Source organism: Rana temporaria, chromosome 3, assembly GCF_905171775.1.
Source record: "Rana temporaria chromosome 3, aRanTem1.1, whole genome shotgun sequence".
NCBI lineage: Eukaryota > Metazoa > Chordata > Amphibia > Anura > Ranidae > Rana > Rana temporaria.
This window is the reverse complement of record NC_053491.1, coordinates 236042287-236066266: the sequence shown is the minus strand read 5'-3', so window position 1 is coordinate 236066266 and position 23980 is coordinate 236042287. Positions and strand designations below refer to the sequence as shown.

Genomic DNA, 23980 nt, shown 5'->3' with positions numbered 1-23980 from the left:
CACAATGAAGGCAAGTATGACATGTTTGTTATTTAAAAAAACTTAAAAAAATTAAGCATATAAAGTATTTAAAATGTGATACATGATACAGCAATTTTAATAAGATATAACTTATTTTTTTTTTCAGTCGGGGAACGTTACAGAACTACTGAGTGTAATGGAGGTGGACAAATTACTGTCCAGCCTTATTCGGGGAGTGGTAAGTTAACTGTACAATACTACTGGATCTCAGTGAAGAGATCATGCGTGCTTAATTTTTTTAAAGTTTTTTTAGGAGTAAAAAGTTATATGACTGTACACATTGCCAAACATTACACTACATTTATTGTAACCAACTGTAGATGAAAATAAATACATTTTAGAGACAATTGTCTCCAGGAATGTCTATCAGTAGCTGTCACCTAGGTATTTCCAATGTTCTTTTTTAAATTTTTCAAAAATGTACCTAAAGTGGTTGATGTATGAAACGTGTGCTAACAGGAAAATATGTATTGCCCATAGCAACTAGAGAGGAATTTTGGTTCCCCTTTGAACCTGGACATGACAGTAGGCAGCCATGGCACTCACAAATGCTCTTCTTTCTTTTCATACATAATTTACATTGTGATGGGCAAAATCTTTAGGAAAGAAGAAGCAAGGCTCATCAACTTATGTTAACTGATGCTCTTGAACCCACCCTAATTGGGCTGAACAATTTAGAGCAACTACCTTGGGTGCTGTGCTGAAACTTTGCTCTCAAGAAAAGCTCCTGGCACTGATGCTATTCAATACTCCAGAGTATGTGGAGCAGCATGTTTCCACACTAGACATGTGCATTTGTTTTCGTCCAAATGCATTTTCGTCCGAATTTCAGGTATTTTCGTTTAAACAAACGAAAACGGACGTGCAGAATCCGAAATCCGAAAGATCCGACATAAAAAAAATTCTTTATTTTCGTTTTCGTTGCTACAACAGTTTGATATAGATAGGAGATTCGACATGACGCTGATAATAACAATTTGTGTCTATCGAACCTGCAGTCAAATGTGCCCAACCTTAACTCTATTAGTCCAAGATTATTCTACATAGAGAGGAAAGATTTGACATAGAGAGAAAAGATTCGACATTATAGAGAAAGTGTTGGGGTAGACCATCGACATGAACGACGAAGATTCGACGAAGCAGCGAAAAACATACAAACGTTGAATCTGTCATTGAAGGCTTATGGTGTCTGTTGAAAGTTCTAAGATTCGACAAGCGGCTAAACTGCACGATGCTGCAATCGTACATTTCAGGTCAAATGCTCGGCCCATAGGCTATAGAAGAATTTGAATGTTTGTTGACTAGTAATAATAATTTATAAATATAATTATTACTAGTGTAATACAACGTTAGAATTCTTCTATAGCTTGTAGGCAGAAAATTCGAACGGAAATATACGATTGCGGCGTTGAATCTTTTAGCTGCTCCGTCGAATCTTCTTAGAACATTCGACAGACACCATAAGCCTTCAATGACAGATTCAACCTTAATTAATTCGGATTTTCGGATGAATGCATTTTTTAATGAAACAAAATAAATAAAAACGAATTTCGGGAGTAACTAAATTAATTTATCTTTCAGACGAAAACGAAATTCCGAAACAAAATATTTCAGTGTGCACATGTCTACTGGACACTGTGGTTCCTTCCACCAACATTCATGTAAATGCAGGACAAAAAAGTGTATAGGACAGTGATGGCAAACCTTGGCAGATGTTTTGGAACTAAATTTCCCATGATGCTCGCTGAAGAGTGCATGAGAATCATGGGAAATGTAGTTCCAAAACATCTGGGGTGCCAAGGTTCACATCACTGGTATAGGAGGTGTGGAACATTGTAGCTGAGGGAGAGTTATATGGGCTGGGAGTTTTAGAAATAGGAGGTAATGGGATGGACACTTTATAGTTTTAGGATTAGGGAGGGATTGTAAGGCTGGCCATACATTTTGCTGTTTTCTTTCCTTCAACCAGGTTGAAAGAAATAAAATCACTTGATGGGAGAGTTTCTCCTGCTGCGTTATTGTACAGGGTGGGCCATTTATATGGATACACCAAAAGCAAAAGTTGGATTCAAAATGGCCGACTTCAAAATGGCCGCCAAGGTCACCACCCATCTTGAAAAGTTTCCCCCCTTACATATTCTAATGTGCCACAAACAGGAAGTTAATATCACCAACCATTCCCATATAAATGGCCCACCCGGGTGGATCCATATAAATGGCCCACCCTGTATTCAGACAGTGGGAGGTTTCCCCCGTCATCAGAATACAGTATTTACTGCTGCCAGCTATTGTCAGTGACAGTGATCATATGAAAAAAAACTGACAGTCTGGTTGTACTGAAGTCAATCAATAGATCAACTTTGGTACAACCAGCCTGCCCTTAGATGAATCTAAATGTGTCCGGTTCTGAATTTCAATCTATCTATGGCTGGACTAAGTTTGGAAAAGTGCTAATGTGATTAAGGCTCAGGCCTCGTACAGACGAGGGGTTATCCGCTGGAAACGGTCCGCCGGACCGTTTCCAGCGGACATTGCTCCTCCGGATTTTGATCCGATGGCTTGTACACACCATCGGATCAAAATCCGCGCAGAAAACATCCGCGGTCACGTGTCGCACCGTCGCCGCGACGATGACGCAGCGACGTGCGCGACGCTGGAAGGTAAACACTTCTACGCATGCGTCGAATCATTATGACGCATGCGAGGGATGGGAGCGGACGGACTGATCCGGTGAGTCTGTACAGACGACCGGATCAGTCCACTGGACTGGATCCCAGCGGATAGATTTTGTAGCATGCTACAAAATTTTTATCCGCTGGGAATCCGTCGGCTGGATTTTTATCTGCCGAAAATTGTCCGCTCGGGCCTACACACGACTGGATCTATCCGCTGGAACTGATCCGCGGATCAATCCCAGCAGATAGATCCTCTCGTCTGTACGGGGCCTCAGTGTTCCTTGCTCAATTATGGCTCTGGGGCCTGGCTGTGTAAACGTACCCAAATAATTCCTCTTTCTCACCATACTATTTGAAGCTCTTGTTGCTGAAATGGAACTTCTGCACTTTACATCCCTGGATTCCAAAGCACCTGGATTTTTTTTTTTATTCAGACTTTAGTTGCTAAGTAACAGATACTTCTTTTGACTGTCAGAGCATATCAGGGAAAACCTGGGGTGATGGGAAGTTGGAAAATTTGTTTTTGTCTCTTTATTGACTTCTTTGGGCTTTACAAATTGTCAGAAACTCTAATATCAAACTCTTTGGCCCACTGTATAGGTGCTCACCATGTTAGAATCCAGAATATGCATCCAGAATATGCATCCTGAATGAGCAGCTAAAAACCTACAAGGGTTCATTATTAACTCTACCAGTCAGCAAAAGCAGGACCATTGGCATATGGAAGCATCCATTACTCTTAACATCTGGAAACATAACTGCAATATTTCCAGTGTCTATTAGGATTCCATGGATAGAACCACATTATCTCTATAGCAGCAAGGAAGTATGGCCATTGACCTACTGGAAACTTCTGAGGTTTACCAGGTCACTTAGTTTACACAAAATTCCATAAATTTGCTCACCCTAGGGATTTTTTGCCCTTAATATCTCATTACCCGACCTACTTTCTACAATACTGATTATCTAAAACATACATTTTCTCTGTAACCATGTTTAGGTAGAGAAAACCAATTATTGGCTGTTTTTGTCCCGTGCAACTCATAATCTAAGTTTAATGTGACACATATTCTCTAGAACCAGTTTGTGTGGAAGCCTGCTAACCTACTAGTATGACTTTTAGATGTAAAAATAAGCCACAGAATCTGAAAGAAACAAATGCACAGGTAAGACAAGACATAGAAGCACAAGGAAAAACATATTTCAGGAGAACAGTGTTTATGGGGGAACTGATCCTGGTTTTGTTTTTTGCTGCAAACCCATTAAAGCGGAGTTCCACCGCTTGTGAGAGGAACTTCTGCTTTAAGCACTCTTTGCCCCCTTACATGCCACATTTGGCAAGTAATTTTTTTTGGGGGGGGAGTAGGTACCTGGTTTTAAGGCGGGGTTAGCACAGATCGCATCACTTCCAGTTGGACTGAATAGTGTCAGCAATATAAGCGTTTTTAAACTGTATGAAATGTGAGTACCTTTCCACTCAAATCTTAATAAATAGTGTTTTAAAAACGGTATCACACTATTGGGCATTTGCCTTTCTCCTACCTCTATGGGTTACAACTGAAGCCATTGTAGCAGTGATCAGTGAAAAGCCAGAGTGCCTCACAGTGGCAGACACTGTGAATGTTCCAAACCCCTAGTGGGGGGTGAAATATCTGCTGAGTGTAACCCAAACAAGAGTACGGATTGCGACGGTTGCTGTGATCACTATAAGAATACAGCGGTTTTCTCACAAGACACGTATCACGTTTTTCAACAATCAAGAACCAGAAATTTCTTCAGCACATTATATATATTATTATTTTTTATTTTTTTATGATGAACTTTGCCTTTTTACTTTTTTTCATATTTATTTCTATTTAATATTTATTCATTTAACCTTTTTTGCACATTGATTTATTCATCGATATTTATTTCTGCACCTTGCACTTTTGCATGCATTTAAGGTTGTACACCATTGGCATGTAATATATTATTATTCATACTAATATCAATTTTAATCACTCCTATTAATTTAAGCAGTGTCTACACTATTTCGCAGTAATATGCACAGGTGCACTTTAAACATATTAAATCATATATTTATTCACTTGAGAACAGCGCCACATCTACTTTCCCAAATTACCTGGTATTATAGGTACTTCCTGTCCCACTACCGTCTTCCATCTTCTGACCGCCTAGGCGACTCCTCCTCTCCCCCTAGGCAGCACCTCCCTCTGCAATCTTCTGGAACACATCACAGGTCCCAAAAAATTGCCTGGCCACTAGGAGAGTACAGAGCGACACGCACATGCGCAGAGCATGCCCGGCCGTGAAGCCGCCAGCTGTCATGGTCGGGTGCCCACAGTTGCTATCACGGCACTGTGGAGAGGAGAGAGGTCTCGGGCGGCCGCATAGCTGGACCATGGGAAAGGTGAGTGTCTGTTTATTAAAAGTCAGCAGCTACACTTTTGTAGCTGCTGACTTTTACTAAACTGAAAAACAAGTAGAACTCCACCTTAAGTTCAGATATTCAAACTGTTTTACTAAATATGTAAAGAAGTCAGTAAGCAATGAACTTGCATCTCAGACAACACCAATTTACTGAAGCTACATGATGTATGAGACTTTGCTTATTTTTATCCCACTTTTATTGTGTCAAAAATGTTTATATATATATATATATATATATATATATATATATATATATATATATATATATATATATATATATACACACACACACATACAGTGGAACCTTGGCTTAGAAGCATAATCCGTTCCAGGAGAATGCTTGTAATCCAAAGCACTCTTATATCAAAGCAAGTTTTCCCATAGGAAATAATGGAAAATCAGATGATTTGTTCCACAACCATTTATTTATATAAGTATTATTACGGCAAAACAAAATACAGTATAACGTGTACTGTAAACATAAAACAAAATAAACTGCACTTTAAAATACAGTAAAACCTTGGTTTGAGAGTAACTTGGTCTGAGAGCGTTTTGCAAGACAAGCAAAATATTTTAATAAATTTTGCCTTGATATACAAGCAATGTCTTGATATAAGAGTAGCGTCATGTCACAACTGAGTATAAAAAGGAAGAGAAGAGCCTCTAAGTGTAGCAATATGGTTACATTTAATGAAGGTACAACATTTAGCAACATATTACACTTAGGTGCCTCTCTTCTCTTTTATACCTTGTAAAAAAATGCTTTGATATACAAGTGCTTTGGATTACAAGCATGTTTCTGGAACAAATTATGCTTGCAAACCAAGGTTTTTCGTACTGTACTTCTGTGTTGCAAAAATTTTAAGGTAAAGAAAAAGAATGTGCACACTCACAATGTTAAGGAGTCTGGTGATCACCTACTGTATTTAAAGTCACTGGCCCGGATTCAGATAGAATGCTCAATCTATGGGCGGGCGTAACGTATCTAAGATACGTTACGCCGCTGTAACTTTGGGCGCAAGTTCCGTATGCAGAAAGAACTTGCGCCCTTAGTTACGGCGGCGTAACGTATGTGTGGCGGCGTAAGCCTGCCTAATTCAAATGGGGATGTTGTGGCCGTGTTTTATTTAAATTTCAGTTTTTGAACGATGCATGCGCCGTCCGTGAGATATCCCAGTGTGCATTGCTCCAAAGTACGCCTCAAGGACGTATTTGATTCAGCCCTATTCGCGAACGACTTACGCAAATGACGTAAAATTTTCAAAACTCGGCGCGGGAATGACGTCCATACTTAACATTAGCTACGCCTCATATAGCAGGGGTAACTATACGCCGAAAAAAGCCTAACGTAAACAGCGTAAAAAAAAATTGCCGGCGGGACGTACGTTTCTGAATCCGCGTAAATACCTAATTAGCATATTCCTCGCGTAACTATACGGAAGCGCCACCTAGCGGCCAGCGTAAATATGCAGCCTAAGATACGACAGTGTAAGACACTTACGCCGGTCGGATCTTAGGGAAATCTATGCGTAACTGATTCTCTGAATCAGGCGCATAGATACGACGGCCTGCACTCAGAGATACAATGGCGTATCAGGAGATACGCCGTCGTATCTCCTATCTGAATCCGGGCCACTGTGTATATGTACAGTAAAGCCGCTGTGTATATTGTATGTACAGAAAAGCCGCTGGTGTACAGAGGTTGGTGCTTATCTATTTAAAGCCGCTCTGTATGCAGTACTGTATGTTCACATATATATATATATATATATATATATATATATATATATATATATATATATAGTGAAACCTTGGTTTACAAGTAACGTGGTTTATGAGCGTTTTGAAAGACAAGTAATTTTTTGGGGGATTTGCCTTGATATACGAGTGCTGTCTTAATCGAGTGTTTTTTTTTATGTAAAAAATAAAAATAAAATAATTACACTCACAATGTGAATGAGTCTGCTGCTCATCCATGTAAAGCTTCAGTATATATGTACAGTGAAGCCACTGGTGTACAGTGTACAGCACGGCTTTAAATGTGGCTAGAGATTTGCAGGCAATGGTGGCCCCCAGAGCTTCCTGGATACCCCAAAGTGATGTGAACAGTTCTCGAGTTCTCTAGGGAGTGCTGTGAGCTGAACCTGTGGCCACATACAGCGTTGTACTGTATATATATATATATATATATATATATATATATATATATATATATATATATATATATATATATATATATATATATATATATATTACATGATCTGTAAGAAATAATTGTACCATGTTTGTATCTTTCAGGAAGGACTTTTGGCACAAATTGGCTGTCTTCTGGAGGAAGAACTAATGCCCCTGGTTAAATCTTTGGTAAATATTTTAATTACTTGTTATACAGTTTCAATTCTACTCTCAGCTATGCATAAGTGAGTGCTTTGGTGCTGCTTATGTAATATACTTGTATATACAGTATATATTACATACAGTATATATCTATATATATATTGTTATTATTCATTTAGAAAGAAACTATAGTTTTGGTAAAAACTGCAGCACATTCACAAAAATAAGGGGCATATTTATAGATAAGAATGTATACAGCTTTACATTACAGTATTATTCCATACCATGACCTGTTTTTTATGTCCCATTCATAAAATGCTACCCACAGTGTACAGTCTATGGCAATTCAGAGTGATTGGAGAAAAGGTCCACCCATTACAACAGGTCAGATGACCAAACTTCACCTCTAGCATTTTATTTCTGTAGCACTATCCCTGTAGGAGCCACTGGATAGGATGGGTCCTCTATTCTTTGCCTTAACTTTCTTAAGAACCTTCCCTCTGACACACCAGGTTGAATGTACAAACATACAATATGACAGGAAATCCCCGAAAGTAATACTTACCAATAGTAGTGCTATATTAAATTGGTTGTTAAAGCGGGGGTTCACCCTGTTAAAAAAAAAAAAAAAAGTTTTTTTTATTAGACCATTAAATTCGGCATCGTAGCGCGAGCTACGGTATGCCGGTCTTACATTTTTTATGCCCGTACTCACTGTGCTATCGATGATTGAAGAATCTGGGGAATGGGCGTTCCTATGGTGAGAGAAGGTGATTGACGGCCGGCCCTGGCACGTCACGCTTCTCCGGAAATAGCCGAAATAGGCTTGGCTATTCACGGCGCCTGCGCATAGCCTGTGCGCAGGCGTCGTGAATAGCCGAGACCTACTCCGGCTGTCTTCGGGGAGCGTGACGTGCCAGAGCCGGCCGTCAATCATCCTCCCTCTCCATAGGCACGCCCATTCCCCGCGGGAGTCGGATCCTTCAATCATCGATACCACAGTGAGTACGGGGATTAAAAATTTAAGACCGGCATACCGTAGCTCGCGCTACGATGCCGAATTTAATGGTCTAATGATGGAAAGGAGGGTGAACTACCGCTTTAACCCTTACAGACTACTTTTTGCTACAGGCAAGCCTATAATAAGGCTTACCTGTAGCTACCATTTAGGAGATATCCCTTGCATGTGCCAATGTCAAACTGAAGCAACAGCACATATGTTCCGTTGCTTCAGTGAGTGGGCCGTTACTGGCGGCTCCCACGAGCATGCGCGGAGTGACGTAATCACGGCTCCGGCCAATCACAGCGCCAGAGCTGCGATACCCAGAAGTAACCCCCGGGAGTAAGTATTACATAAGGAGCTAGTAAGCTATGCAATGCATACTAGCTCATTATGCCTTTGTCTTGCAGGTGTTACTTTTTTTTTTTCAAAGTGGGTTTACAACCTTTTTAAAGAAAACAGGCACCAAACCATGTAGTACAGGTAAACTTAATATATTGTCACTCAATATGCTTGGTAACAAGGCAAGCATTAAAGAGATTAAAAATGGTAATAAAAAAAAAAATAGCATACAACGTGATTAACAGTAAGAACTAGGATAAGATGGCATTTGGCAACCAGATCAGCAAAAATAGCAGCAAGGCCACCTCATGTTCAGTAGTGAGCAGCAGTAAATTGTATTCTACCGAGTGCTGGAACTTTACTGCATGTATGTCAGAAATGCTGGTGCTAGACTGACTAGGTATGCACTGTTCAAAATAAAAGGAGGAAGGTATAGGGGGAAGGGGAACAAAGGGGACTTGCAGAATAATTATTAAGGGAGGGACAGTTATTTGAGATGTTCTTCAGTTGGCTATTGTTTGGGCCCTTTAAGAGCATCTTTGCAATTAACGACTGACCCAGTTAACCTGCATGCAGTATATGTACAGTATAGGTACAGTATAGTCTTGGCACAGGTGCAAGGTAGATGTGGTTCAGATTTTGTAAAGGTTTAGTATAATGCAATACAGTGGCGGCTGGTGCTCAATTTTTTTGGGGGGGTGCAAACAAACTAAAAAATTCGGAGAAAAAAACCCTATCAATTGTAGCTTCACTGAGCCCTCAAACGCATCCACTGTGCCCTCAAACGCAGCCACTGTGTCCTCAAACGCATCCACTGTGCCCATCAAACGCAGCCACTGTGTCATTAAATGCAGCCACTGTGCCATTAAACGCAGCCACTGTATCATCAAACGCAGCCAATGTACCACCAAATGCAGCCACTGTGCCATTAAACGCAGCCACTGTATCATCAAACGCAGCCACTGTTCCCTCATACGCAGCCACTGTGCCCTCATACGCAGCCACTGTACCATCAAACGCAGCCACTGTGCCCATCAAACGCAGCCACTGTACCACCAAACGCAGCCACTGTGCCATTAAACGCAGCCACTGTATCATCAAACGCAGCCACTGTACCATCAAAGACAGCCACTGTGCCCATCAAACGCAGCCACTGTACCACCAAACGCAGCCACTGTACCACCAAACGCAGCCACTGTGCCATCAAACCAGCCACTGTATCATCAAACGCAGCCACTGTATCATCAAACGCAGCCACTGTACCATCAAACACAGCCACTGTGCCCATCAAACACAGCCACTGTACCACCAAACGCAGCCACTGTGCCATTAAACGCAGCCACTGTATCATCAAACGCAGCGACTGTGCCATTAAACGCAGCCACTGTATCATCAAACGCAGCCACTGTACCAACAAAGACAGCCACTGTGCCCATCAAACGCAACCACTGCACCACCAAACGCAGCCACTGTGCCATTAAACGCAGCCACTGTATCATCAAACGCAGCCATTGTACCATCAAACACAGCCACTGTGCCCATCAAATGCAGCAACTGTGCCCATCAAACACAGCAATTGTGCCCATCAAACGCAGCCACTGTGCCCCATCAAATGCCCCCACTGTGCCATCAAATGCTCCCACTGTGCCCCCCGCTTCTCGGCATCGAATCACAGCGCCTGTTGTTTTAGCCAATCAGATGAAAGGTAACAGATCCGAGCACCTGATTGGCTGAAAGACAGTTCAGTGTTAGGAAAGCGAATAGCCATTTGCGTTTCTAACACAGCTGGGTGAACTGCGATTGCCAAACATGACACTCACCTCGCTGTTTACCTTTTGTGATGCCTATTAGAGCCTATAGCTCTAATCAGGTGCTTCAAAAACACCCCCTGCTGCTGTAATTCAGGTGCAAAAAGGGGCCGGGCGCCTAAATAGGGTGTTGCAGCAGCGGCCATAGATAGATTCATGCAATGCAGGGGGTGGCAGGAGAGAAGGGACTACGCCTGTACGCCCTTATGGATGCACCACCACTGATGCAATATAGGGTTGGTATAGATATAGTCTAGGCTTGGAATAAGTATGGTATAGAGTGCAGTGTGGGTGGGGTGTGCATTGCATACTAGCCCATTATGTGGCACTTACCTGAAAATTAAGCCTGCAATGTCCCTGCTGTCCCGGCTGGTGGCCGCATCCATCTTCTCCCCTCTTCCTTTCGGGGCTGCAGACTCTGGCTCTGTGACTGGCCGGTTTGCATGATGCCACTCCCGCGTCAGTTACGGCACTTGTGAGTGAAGAAACAGCACATGCGCTGATTACCTAACCGACGCAGTGTACAGAAAATATCTCCTAAACGGCACACTTTTATGAGATATTTCAACTACCTATAGGAAAGCCTTATTCTAGGCTTACCTATAGGTAAAAGTGACACAGAGTGGGTTACAGCCACTTTAACTGCAAGGACTACTAGGACTGGAAACTAATGAAGCTTCTGTGAATCTACAATCAAGAACTGTTTTCTGAATTAAACTTCCACAGTTTGGCACTTTTCTTCTTATTAAGGATCATGTTTCCCAAACTCTAAAGAAATAATTCAGCCAGTAAACAACACATTTGCAGTACTGTTGCTGCTGGATCCCTATATCCCTATACAGGGGTCCCCGGGTTACAAACAAGATAGGGACTGTAGGTTTGTTCTTAAGTTGAATTTGTTTGTAAGTCAGAACAGGTACACTTTTTATGTGCAGCTCCAGCCCAAAAAACATTTTTTTAGCTTTTTAGAAAACATAGGGAAGGGTTAACACCTCTATAATAAAGTGGTGTCTCTTATATACAGTAAAATATGAATGTATTACAACCATTAATCAAATTCTGTCCTACCAAAAATATTTGATGTGATTGGTGATGTGAGGAGCAGAGAGAGAGAGAAAGAGAAGAAGTCGCATAGCACAAGCTCCAGCAAATGTGACTCTTCTACTCTCTTATCGCATGTCAGATGACTTGTAAAATCTGGGTGTAGCACATTACAGGGAACTCAGAATAAATTCAATGTAAAAGGTTCAGGACTGCTGCTCACCTGCATTTGCAGTGAATCCACACAATATACGAAGATTGTGAATCATACACTTGTGGTCAGAATGTTTGCAGGTTAGCTTTTCCCCTGATCAGCTCACAAGAGTCACAAGAGCCGAGAGTTTGAAGGAATGGATAATCCAGCCCCCTTTCTATAAAAGGCTGAACTCATAGCATTCATATTGTTATTGTGTGTTGGATTGTTAGGGTGAGCTGACAATTCTGTACTTTTAACTCGTCTTTAAAATTGTGTCATTAATACATAGCTTCCATGACAGTACCCGAGCTCCCCCCACCATTTCTTTTGCAATAACTTGCTTAAAGGGGTTGTAAAAGTTCCTTTTTTATTTTCTAAATATGTTCCTTTAAGCTAGTGCATGGTTGGTTCACTTACCCTTTCCTTCAATTTCCCTCCTAAATGTTTTTTTTCTTTGTCTATTTTGTCTGAATTTCTCACTTCCTGTTCCTCCTCCTGTTCTAAATGACTTTCCACCGCTCGGACGATGGGGGCAAGCTTACTGAGGAGAAACAGGAAGTGAGAAATTCAAACAAAGAAAAAAAAACATTTAGAAGGGAAATCGAAGGAAAAGATAAGTGAACCAAGAATGCACCAGCTTCAAGGAACCTATTTAGTTAATGAAAGACGAACCTTTACAACCCCTTTACTAGCAGGATAAGGATGTTATCAGTCCCCCAACCCCCAAAGCACACACAAAAACACACAAACACACACTCGCACACTATGGAAGCTGCACGAAAGGTCAGTATATTATGTGCAGTTTTTCATACAGGTATTTTTTTATTGGGTTTTATGGCATTACAGCCAGGGGGAGAAGGGCCGACCTTTAATGGAGTTTTGACAGGTAGTGGTATGTGATAATATGTAGCCATCACTAGCTGCCATTGTTTATTGTAAATGTGTTTTGAATTTTATTTTACTGTATTATGCCAGAATAAAAAGATTGACAAGAACTTTTTGTGATTATCTGTTTAAGAAAAAGTGCATTTTGTTAATGTGTTTTTTTTTTTTTCAAGGGGAGTACAGTAGATGTTCCTGGGCTTAATTTGCATAAAAGTTTAGAAGCAATTAAAACCTCCCTCGCTGGTACTGTTCTGGGAACCGTAAGTGGTTCAGACGGATTAGTTGGTTCTTTACTGGGAGGCCTAAGAGTAGAAGGAATTCTAGGTTAATGTGATATAGGTAAGTGATTATCTTAATATGTACATTTTACAAAGTGATAACAATAGACATGGACTATGTGGTGCCCATTCTTATTTCCCTTGTTACTTTCCTGTAAAACAATTTGACTATATGTCTTTAGTACAATAAAAATAGACCACACTGCTGGTTAGGAGGATCGCCATATATTAGGCCAGTCTTCTTGGCAAAAATGAGCTGTGACGTGCAATTTATCGTAAATTCACTCTTTTCTGCCATATTTTGGAATTCATTTGGAATGAATAAATCTTAATGTTGCTAGTCCAGCACCATGGGCATATAAGTCAGTACCCTAAAGCAAGAGGGAAAACACCTCTCTGCACGCAGCCCTGCATCACATGTTTGCTTTAATAGAGAGGCTCTAAAATGTAGAGACACCAGCAAGGTGCTTATGGGCATCATGATCGTCCACTTTCTCAGTGCTGTAAGAGATGGCATGGAAATGTAGGGAATATGTTAATATGCAGCCTATTTTTCCCCATCTATTAAATCATTTAAACTCTCCTGATCCCTATACCCCCTCTGTATCCATGAGGGGCAGAACAGCCCGATGACACCAATCTTGTGCTTTGAGAGAGGAGCTTATTTTTTTTCACTCTCCTGTTGATCATTAATTTCAATAGTTTTTATTGAAGTTTTAACAAGATAACACAGACACAGTATGAACACATGAATATCACACACAACATTGTGGTGGCTATCCGGTATCACAATGCAGTATATATATATAAATCAAGTACATGCTATTGGAGTGAAAAGTCCAGCAACAATAACAAAAAATATGCATAACCTGGATACCCAATTATTGCTATACTGGTGAGAGATAAAGACACATCTTAAACGAATGCTGTGGAACAGTAGACAACAACAACCAAAAGAACTAATAAAAGTATAATGAAAGAACAAATAACAGTATAATGGAGGACTCGTCTAGGTACTTAAGATCGATACCAGCTATTCCAAGGTTCCCAGTGCTTATTTATACCAGACTTACCCCCTATGCCAGAGTCACTCCTGTTGATCATTAAATGCCTCTGGGCTGGTAACTAGGGGGAAAGGGCCAAAGTACAAATGGTTTACCTAAATATCTGATGTGACTAATAGTTTAATTAATAGTTTAATTAACGAACAATTTAAATCATATCCACACATATTTAAACCAGGAAATACTGTAGATCATTAATTTAAAAAAGCCCAAAAGCACAAAACAAACAATGTATATAGGGGAAGGGATTCACTAAAGTACTTATTCTTCTCTCTAAGCACATATTTTGCAAAGTTTTTCACATTTTAATACTTGCTTTGCCATATTTTTTACTGTTTTAAATATAGAAATTTTTAGATCAGACACTAGGCACAAGATGCACTACTACAATGTCTCTGCCTAACTGCTTAATATCTGATGAGATATCAGTCACCCATGGATTGCTTTGATTTCAATTCTATATAGATGGAGAAATGGAAACATGGATCCCTGGTTCATATTAGATGTCCTAAATTGGGTTTGGGGTGTTCTCTATTAGGCAACTCTCTCAGGTGAGGGGCCATGGTTGGGCCTTTGGAGTGCCATGTTCAGGAATAGAAAGAGAAACACCACACCATTTTTATGATCCAGAAATGGTTTATTGGTCACAAACATTATGGAACTAACATATTTCTGGGGTTCAAAGTGCACCCTTCATAGGGGCTTAACAACTTTTTTAATATAGGTGGAGTCTGGATGGAGGAATGATTGCCTGTAATTGAGATAAATAGTAGGGTTTCCACCTCATCCCTTTAAACCCAAACACATATGAATTACACAGGTTCTGGGGCTAATTTAATGCAGATAAGGCACCAAGTGAGTTTAATTACCACCTTAATCAGCCACAGAACCTGTGTAATTAATATGTGTTCAGTTTTAAAGGGATGAGGTGGCAACCCTAATAAATAGTCATATTTATAAAGCACTTACTGTGACATTCACTGCAGGCAAATCTTCCCTGTGCAGGAGTGACAAATGTCATATTCACTGCTTTATAAATATCCATTTATTTTTAAGTAATGATATCTGCTCAGGTCACTGGTTTAGCATTTGCATCCTAGGATTAACTGGCAGACATTCAATGTTTGACTTAATACATTGAAATAATACATATGTTACAAAGTAATGTTTTATGTATATCTTGCAGGTGCTGTCCTTCGTTGGATTGTGTGGACACACTGATCTATTGCTTGAAATGAATTACTCTACATTTTCTTAATATCATCACAAATTCTGCTTTTACTTACTAATCAATTTACCATAAATAAAATGATTTGCTGATTTCATTCATATATGTCTACTTTTTAATAAATGATCTCTTAAGCATTATCTAATGTGTTTCTGATTATTGCTAAAGGTTATAAAGATGAAAAATAAGATCTTGTAAAATCTGTTTTCTGTTTTGGCTCAAGGTAATGTACAGCAAAATGTGTGTTTTGCCAAGTATTACCATAACGCATGGCAATACACATACCGCACTAAGGTGCAGTGCATTGCAGTGCCATTTATTCATTTTGATTTTCTCCTTCTACAAAAGTGGAAAACACACCTGCACTGCAGCACACCAAAATGCACATGACATATGTTGCTTTGCTCTGCTTTGAAAAAAAAAAGGTGAATGTCTAAATTCTGTGTAGTAATGAGCGGTGCTCAGAATGGCTGCCTTAATGCAATGCATTTTAACTAAGTGTAATGTTTTTTAAAATATGTGGTGAGGGCAGGGTCATTTAATGAAATCAGTGGGCCCCCCTGGCAAAGCGCAGTGCAACATAAAATGGGCGTGGTTTAAATTGCGCTAAATATGGGGCATAGCTTAAAAGGGTGTGGTTAAAGAGTCTTGAGATTACTTACATAGTGCAGAATGTGGTAATGTTAAATGGGAATGTACGGTGCATAATGAGCCTACACAAAACTGTCAGAACAGAGGTCTTAAGTATCCAAGACGTGAGGGGAACATTTTTGAAACAAAATGGTACTTGGAGGAGCCCACAATCAAACTAAAAAGAGCCCCAATAGCGGCACACAGGCGCAAAGTACCTCACAGAAAAAAGCGCCAGTCTCCTCAGGCAAATTCACCTCAGAGAAGAGTAACAAGCCTAAAATGTCACAAACTATGGGCCAGATTCACAAAGCAGATGCGCCGACTTAACTTGAGATGCGCGGCGTAATTGAAAAATGTGCCGCACGTATCTTTGCACCGTATCCTCAAAACGAGATACGCCTGAAATCCAGTTTTTTCCGTCCTACCTAAAAGAATTACACCGGCGCTTCCTTGCGCGCAAAATACGCTAGACACACCGCTGTTTTGATAGGCAAAGATGCAAATGAGGGAGATAAGGCGATCCACAAAATTAAGTGTGTGCGGCGTAGATTACGCCCTGTGCGCTTCTGCTAGTTTCATGGTGTAAAATTACACTTTATAAAAGGTGCCCTAATTTTACACCAGCCGTGTAAAGGTCAGCTAAAGCAACACCATTAAGGAAGAGCTGAGCACACACACTTGCAGGACAACAATATGTATGCCAACATGCCAGGGGCATCCATGCTCATAACTATACTAGTGACTTTAGTAACCGAGGGTACCCCCTCTTCTGAGGGAACAGCAGTCAGGAGACGCCTCGCAGAATGCATCTTTGCACAGTAAACACACACATTAATCATGGCACAATGAGAATGCACGTATGCACACCCACTGTGGTCCCTAGCACAGACACATCACATGCACATCTAATTGGATTAGATCCAAGTACCACCAATGGTACTTGGGAGCAGTAACGCCACGCCACGGCTCCAATTATGTCACTGTGCATTTATACACCATTCACATGGACCTGGGATCACTTCTCCCTGGTCCTGGGGATCCCTACTCCACCAAAACTGAGGGTGACACCCTTATTTAATCAGGAATGCCAGCCCCACATTCACACATCATTCACACACATTAAAAAAATCATAAGTACAGTATACTAAAAAACAAAAACAAAAGTACCCCCAAAAATTAACGGCGGCGGCGTAAGCTACGCCTGGGCCACCCACGGGCATGGGCACGGCCCACCAGGGGAGACTCCTGGGGGGGGTGAGCAGGGGAAGGAGGAGCCTCCTGGGGGGGGTGAGCAGGGGAAGGAGGAGCCTCCTGGGGGGGGTGAGCAGGGGAAGGAGGAGCCTCCCCTGGTGACTGTCCTCTTGCTGGCCTGCCCTCCAAGGCCACTGCTATCCTGGTCAGACTGAGAGTGAGGGCAGCCGTATTGGCCTGGACAGCCCGGGTGTTGTCCTGGACAGCCTGGGTCAGGGCACTCACCTCCTGGGCCACGCCTGTTGTGGCGGTCTGCAGGTCACAAATGCATGTGATGACCGCCAAGGAGTTTGTGGCCACATCAGTGAGTGACTCCTTAATTGAACCCAGGCTGTCCTCCATCTGGGTCAGAGTCTGTTTGATCTGAGCCAGATGGCGGGTCTGCCGGGCATTGTCCCTCTGCAGACTGGCCGGCAGACGCTCGGCCACCCCCCTGGTCTCATGGGTCGCCATCCTGCCTGCAGCTGAGTCTTGTGGCCTGGGAGGAGGGGAGAGAGAGACCCTTGTGGGTTGAGGCCTATTGGGGGAGGAGTGGGAGGGGCTACCCCTGATGGTGGCCTGACTGCTGCCAGCCTCAGGGGTAGCCTCCGGGGTAAACAAATCCAAGGCCAAAAGGACTTCCCTGGCAATGTCCATATCTTCATCCTCAGCCTCCACCCCCTCATCCTCCTCCCCCTCAACCTCCTCATGAGGGGAGGTGTGGCCACTCCCCTCCCTTGGGGACTCCGCCCTTCTTGGGGCTCTTCTGCAGCCTGTTGTCCTGGGGATGGTGCATCCTGGCCTGATGGCCCAGCAACCTCCTGGCCTGATGGCCCAGCAACCTCCTGGCCTGATGGGCCAGCAATCTCCTGGCCTGATGGGCCAGCAATCTCCTGGCCATCTGTGGAGGACACAAAACATTCACAGGTTGGAGGATCCACACACTTGGCACATCTTTCCTTCCCCCACCCACACATGCTAATCAACAGATAGAAAAACCCAAAAATTACCTGTCCTCGCAGGAGAATCAGATTGATAGCCAGGCAGGCCCACCACCTGCTGTGGGTGGAAACACCGGGTCACTGCCCATTCCTCCTCACTCAGCCTGACGGGGCAGGGTGGGCCTCCTCCAGTGCCCGTGGCATGGGCATTGATCTTGGCCATCTTGTCACGGACCAGGCTCTTAAGATCGTTTATCTTCTTTTGAATCCCACCGGGGGTCCTCGTCCCCCCCCCGCCGCATTGATCTGATCTGTGATTTTTTGTATGATCTCCTTCTTCCTGGCCGGGGGGGTGTTCCGGCTCTCAGGGCCATGCAAATAAAGCCCATATCGGGTGATGGCCTGAGCAAGTATCTGCTTCTCTGTGGTAGAAAAATTTAACTTCCTGCGCTTCGGTGCCATAACACCCAACACTCAGCACCAACAAAAAACAAACACAACAAACAAACACAAATACAGGACAAACACACACAAAAAGCAAACACAACAAACAAACACAAATACTCACACAACAAACACACACAAAAATCAAACCACACAAGCAGACAGCTAATACAAATTCAAAAACAAACTCCGAAAAGACAAACAGAAAAAAAACTCAGAAAAAAAACAATCAGCAAAAAAAACACGGAAAAACAAACAGAAAATACACTCAGAAAAAAAACACAGCTACTACACTCTACTACTTCTCCAAAACTTTTATCTACCACTAAACTCACCAACACACACCAACAGACGACAGAGCAGAAGCAACTTGCTCTAGGAAAGGGGAACACAGGGATGTACATTTGCAAAGGAAGTGTGTTTGTCTGGGGCTAGTTATACACAGGGCGATTCTCAAACTAAGTACGCTTGGCCTTTTACCTATCTCACTGATTGTGCCGAGCCGAGTTCTGAGCATGCCCAGTGAGGTGCAGATTCATGTGCGCATGCGCAGTACGACCGCCCCCTCATTTGCATGGGGTCACGGCTCATTACAATGGAGCACGCCCACTTCCTTCCCACTTGCAATAACCCCGGCTTACGCCTCTGGATTTAAGTTACGCTTGCGCAATTTTGGGCGCAAATGCGCTGTGAATACGGCACTTACGACACAAAATTAAGGCGCCATAACTTAAATGACATACGTTTTGAGTAACTTAATTTGCGCCGCTGTTTGTGAATCTGGCCCTATCTCCCCAGGAGACTCTGACTCAGAGGCTGAAATCTCCCTGTCACACACATTTTAAAACAATTTGAAAAAAATGCTTCACAAAGCACTGAAACAAACCTCAGAGCAAATTACTACCAACCTAACAAAGAAAATCAGAGAATTGGGACACCGCACTGCTGCACTGGAACTTAAAGTGGAAGAAATTGAAAATACTACACAAGATTACCTGTCAAAAATGGAAAGAAGAAAATATCACACTCCAGAACAAATTAGAGGACTTTGAAAATCGCGCCAGAAGGTCTAACTTGCGCTTCAGAGGTATTCCTGAATCTGTCATAGACCTACAAGCAACGATAACAGCGCCAAGAATGCCAAGAACTACAACCAGGTATATCAATTGAAAGACTGGAGATGGACAGAGTACACAAGGCCCTTATGCCCAAAAAAATGGATGGCCCTCCTTGTGACATAATAGCAAAATTCCACTCCTACCGGACAAAAGAGCAACTTTTAAATGCAGCCAGAGAACAGAATAATCTAATTTTTCAAGGGCACAATTACTGTATGAGGTCTTTGCAGATCTATCACAATTAACTATTTCTAAAAGAAGGGCAATGAAGCCACAGTTAATAGAACTCCAACGCCACAACATCAAATACAATGGGGTTTCCCATTCGCCTTACATTTCACACACCATGGAACCAGAATCTCCTGCAGAACAGCTGAAGAGCTCCAACAAGCTCTCCATGACCTCAATTTGATAGATATGAATGCCGCAGCAACGATTACGCAAATAATATCAGCCTCAGCATCTTCTATACATAATGCATCTCAATCCGAGGCAAGAAATGGAAACGCCCATTCACACAAAAGAGGATGATTCACACCCTCATCACCAAGGCCAAGATCATGCCATGGACTGACAGAACTCTACGACGACACCCCTCTAAGGCCCCGTACACACGACCGAGTTTCTCGGCAGAATTCAGCCAGAAACTCGGTCGGAGCTGGATTCTGCCAAGAAACTTGGTCGTGTGTACACTTTTCAGCGAGGAACCCGTCGAGGAACTCGTCGGGCCGAAAAGAGAACATGTTCTCTATTTCCTTGTTGTTCAATGAGGAAAGTCGGCCGCCGAGCTCCTCAGCGGCTTCCACACTGAACTCGACGAGGAACTCGATGTGTTTGGCACGTCGAGTTCCTCGGTCATGTGTACGGGGCCTAACTGATACGGCTGCAGCAGCATCCTGTAGGAAAACAGCAATGCAACAACTGCTGAAACAACCTTCTTCACTTCACCTTAACCTTAACATTCTTTATGACCTGTCAGTAAACGTCCCAAACCTTGGGGGCATTGTTAACCCCAATACATTTATAAAACTTTAACGAAAATTGCCTAGACTTATGAAACAAACTTTCCATCTTGCAATAATTTTTTTTTTTTTTTTTTATCTATGTTTATCTTACTAATTTTGCCTCAATCTTATATAAGATTAAAATGAGCTAATGATAAAACAACATTGAAATTGGCTAGCAAAACTTTTTCTTTTTGCTTAAATAACATCTTATGGGAGATCAGCAATGCAATTAATTGCTGAACTAATCTCCTCTACATCATTTTCAAAATTTTCTCTGACCAGTATTAAGCAATTCTGGTCCTCATTTATTATAAAACTTTAATGAAACTTGCCTAATTAATGAATCCATTGCTCTGTTTAACAATATTTTTATTATTTTTACTTTTATTTATCAATTTCGCCTCATTTTCACATACAATATTGATACGAACTTATGTTATAGCTAAAATAAGCTTGTTGACTCTTTTCATTACCCTTTTTGGCTATATGGCCTTTATTGCAGTTAAACTGTTAATCAATCTTTTTCTAATAGGTATTTTTATAAAGTTATATAAAAAACAGTCATAAAAAACTCAAGAATCAACCAGAGTTCAAAATATCACTGTAGCAGCGCTGCAATCAAACCATCGTTTGAAAGATTCATAACATGTAAACCAGAGGAAATAAGTGCAGTAGACAGGGATGGTTAGTGATGGATCATAAAGTCTTTACAGTAGTGCTTCTTTCACCAGGGGAATAATCACCACGTGGGGGGATCCAAAATCCCCTTTTGGGGATGCACTCACCACAAAGATGTAAATAAAATGCTCATCAAATCACTGACACCTCTGCTGATATCGCTGCAAATTCCACCAACGCTACCAGATCCGCAGTGCATATGAGAGAATAAATGGCCACATAGAGTAGTACTGTTTTAAAAGTTTATTGCCACAAACCCATGATACCCCCTTTATAATATGCGTACCATAAATTAATCATAAGAATGCAGAAAATCGAATAGTAAAACGCTCAGACCGTGACCCTGAGGACATCTGGTATCCAGTTCCTCCAGCGTCTTCCTGGTTCCCAGTCTGTGGAGCGCATACGTCACTTCCGGTTGTCCCATAGGTAGTCACGCTCTGACGCTATTCGTCACTTCCTGACTTTGTCTGTGGGCGTGACTATTCCCCATGACAACCGGCTTTAAGTACCAGTCCCTCCCGGCCATTCCGTGACGTCAGACGCACTGGCGTGCGCTCGGCGGCATCACCACTCCATAGTAAAGACATTCAGCTTCATATAGTGGTGGGCGGGAGGAGGACGGTATGCAAATTTATGACTCGGGCCAGACAACATCCCCACTTGCTATGACTTAGCAGTGAGAAATGTTACCGGCATCTCATAAAAAAATTACTCATAGCAAGAATCTGTTAAAAACATAGAAAATCTAAGATATATAAATATAAAAAGAATTCACATGCATAAAAACCTGTAAACTGATTATATATAAACAGCATACAGTGATTCAAATATTAAACATTCACCTGGTATTAACGATAGATTTAAACTAATTTTAATATGTGAATAATGTTTGATAGGAGCATATTAATAACCTTTTCACACCCCTATGTGTACAGACTAACACTAGTCTTTTTCGTGCTATTTTGTTGCTGCATGTAGTAAATAGCCCGTTGACAGTGTTGCTGCAGTGTGGGCTTAATAGTATCCCATATTGCTTATATAGAGCATTTGTATATCTGTATACACATGTCAAATAGTATGATGATCTATCTGGTATTACTAGTGCCCCCTAGAGGGAAGCGTATTAACCTCTACCCACCCTATGCTATTTACAGTTTATATTAAATCATTAAAAGCACGTAAACTAGGTAGGCTGGGACCATTTCCAATAAAAGCAGGTAGACTAGGATCCGATAAAAGACTGGAAAAAATTCAGAGGGATCTTTCCAAAAAAAAATAATTAGAAATTGAAATTGATTTACATATCAAGTGTCACTGATTAAACAGTTAATGCCCACATCTACATTCAGGCCTTTGGGTAATAAAACATCAGTTAAAAAAATCCATTTTGTTTCTCGCTTGGACAATACTCGATCTCTGTGAGAGCCTCTCCAATGTTTCTCTAGATGCTCTATACCCCAAAATTTCAGACCTGAAGCGTCTTGGTTGTGTTTAAGTTTAAAATGAAGGGATACGTTATGGTTCTTGAAACCTATATTGATGTTGTGAATGTGTCCGCTATCCTAATTCTCAACAGTCTTTTCGCCTGTCCAATATAGAGCAGGCCACACTGGCATCTTAAAGCATAAACTACAAAGTTGGTGTTGCATGTAATATGCTTTAAGATGCCTGTGTGGCCTGATGTAGTTCCCAGGAGGGGGCGAGCACGTCACTGACCACCGCAGTAAAGCCTCCCTTCACGGTGGTGAGTAACAATCAGTCAAGCAGGAAGTGAACAGAACAGAGAAGAAATAGAGCAACTTCTGAGCAAAAACGAACAATGAGGAAGTGAAAAGAGAAATGTCTGCAGGTAAAGGATGCTTATTATGAAAAAAAATGTTTTCCTTTACAACCCCTTTAACCACTTAATCACCGCCCCATAGCCGAATTATGGCTACAAGGCGGTTCCTTAACTCTGGGAGGACGTCCATGGACGTCCTCCCAGAATCACGCTCCCACGCGCCCCCCACGGATCGCGGTAAATTGCCGCTGATAGCGGCTGTTTACCACGTGATCGCTCCCTCCAATGACGGAGCGATTACATGTAAACAAACCGGCGTCATTTCATGGTTCCTCCCTCCTCTCTCTGTACCGATCAGTACAGTGTGAGAGGAGAGAGCGGGTGTCAGCAGCGCTGTGGGCTGGATCTGTGACTATTGCAGTCACAGATCCAGCCATCCAGCCATCCCTGCCATCCCTGCAATACCCTGTGCAATACTCTGCAATACCCCTGCGCAGTACTCTGCAATACCCCCTGCGCAGTACTCTGCAATACCCCCTGCGCAATACTCTGCAATACCCCCTGAGCAATACTCTGCAATACCCCCTGCGCAGTACTCTGCAATACCCCCTGCACAGTACTCTGAAATACCCCCTGCGCAATACTCTGCAATACCCCTGCGAAATACTCTGCAATACCCCCTGCGCAATACTCTGCAATACCCCCGCACAATACTCTGCAATACCCCCGCACAATACTCTGCAATACACATACTCTGCAATACCCCCTGCGCAGTACTCTGCAATACCCCCTGCACAATACTCTGCAATACCCCCGCACAATACTCTGCAATACCCCCGCA

The 23980-nt window shown here is 42.1% G+C and overlaps 1 long non-coding RNA gene across 1 annotated transcript; it reads left to right on the top strand.

Annotated features, from left to right (window-relative positions):
* The first annotated feature begins 7423 nt into the window (after positions 1 to 7423).
* Positions 7424 to 15443, top strand: LOC120932239. The gene is made up of 3 exons (XR_005747949.1): positions 7424 to 7490; positions 12909 to 13074; positions 15264 to 15443. It is a non-coding gene; the product is annotated as an uncharacterized LOC120932239 (long non-coding RNA).
* Positions 15444 to 23980: the final 8537 nt, after the last annotated feature.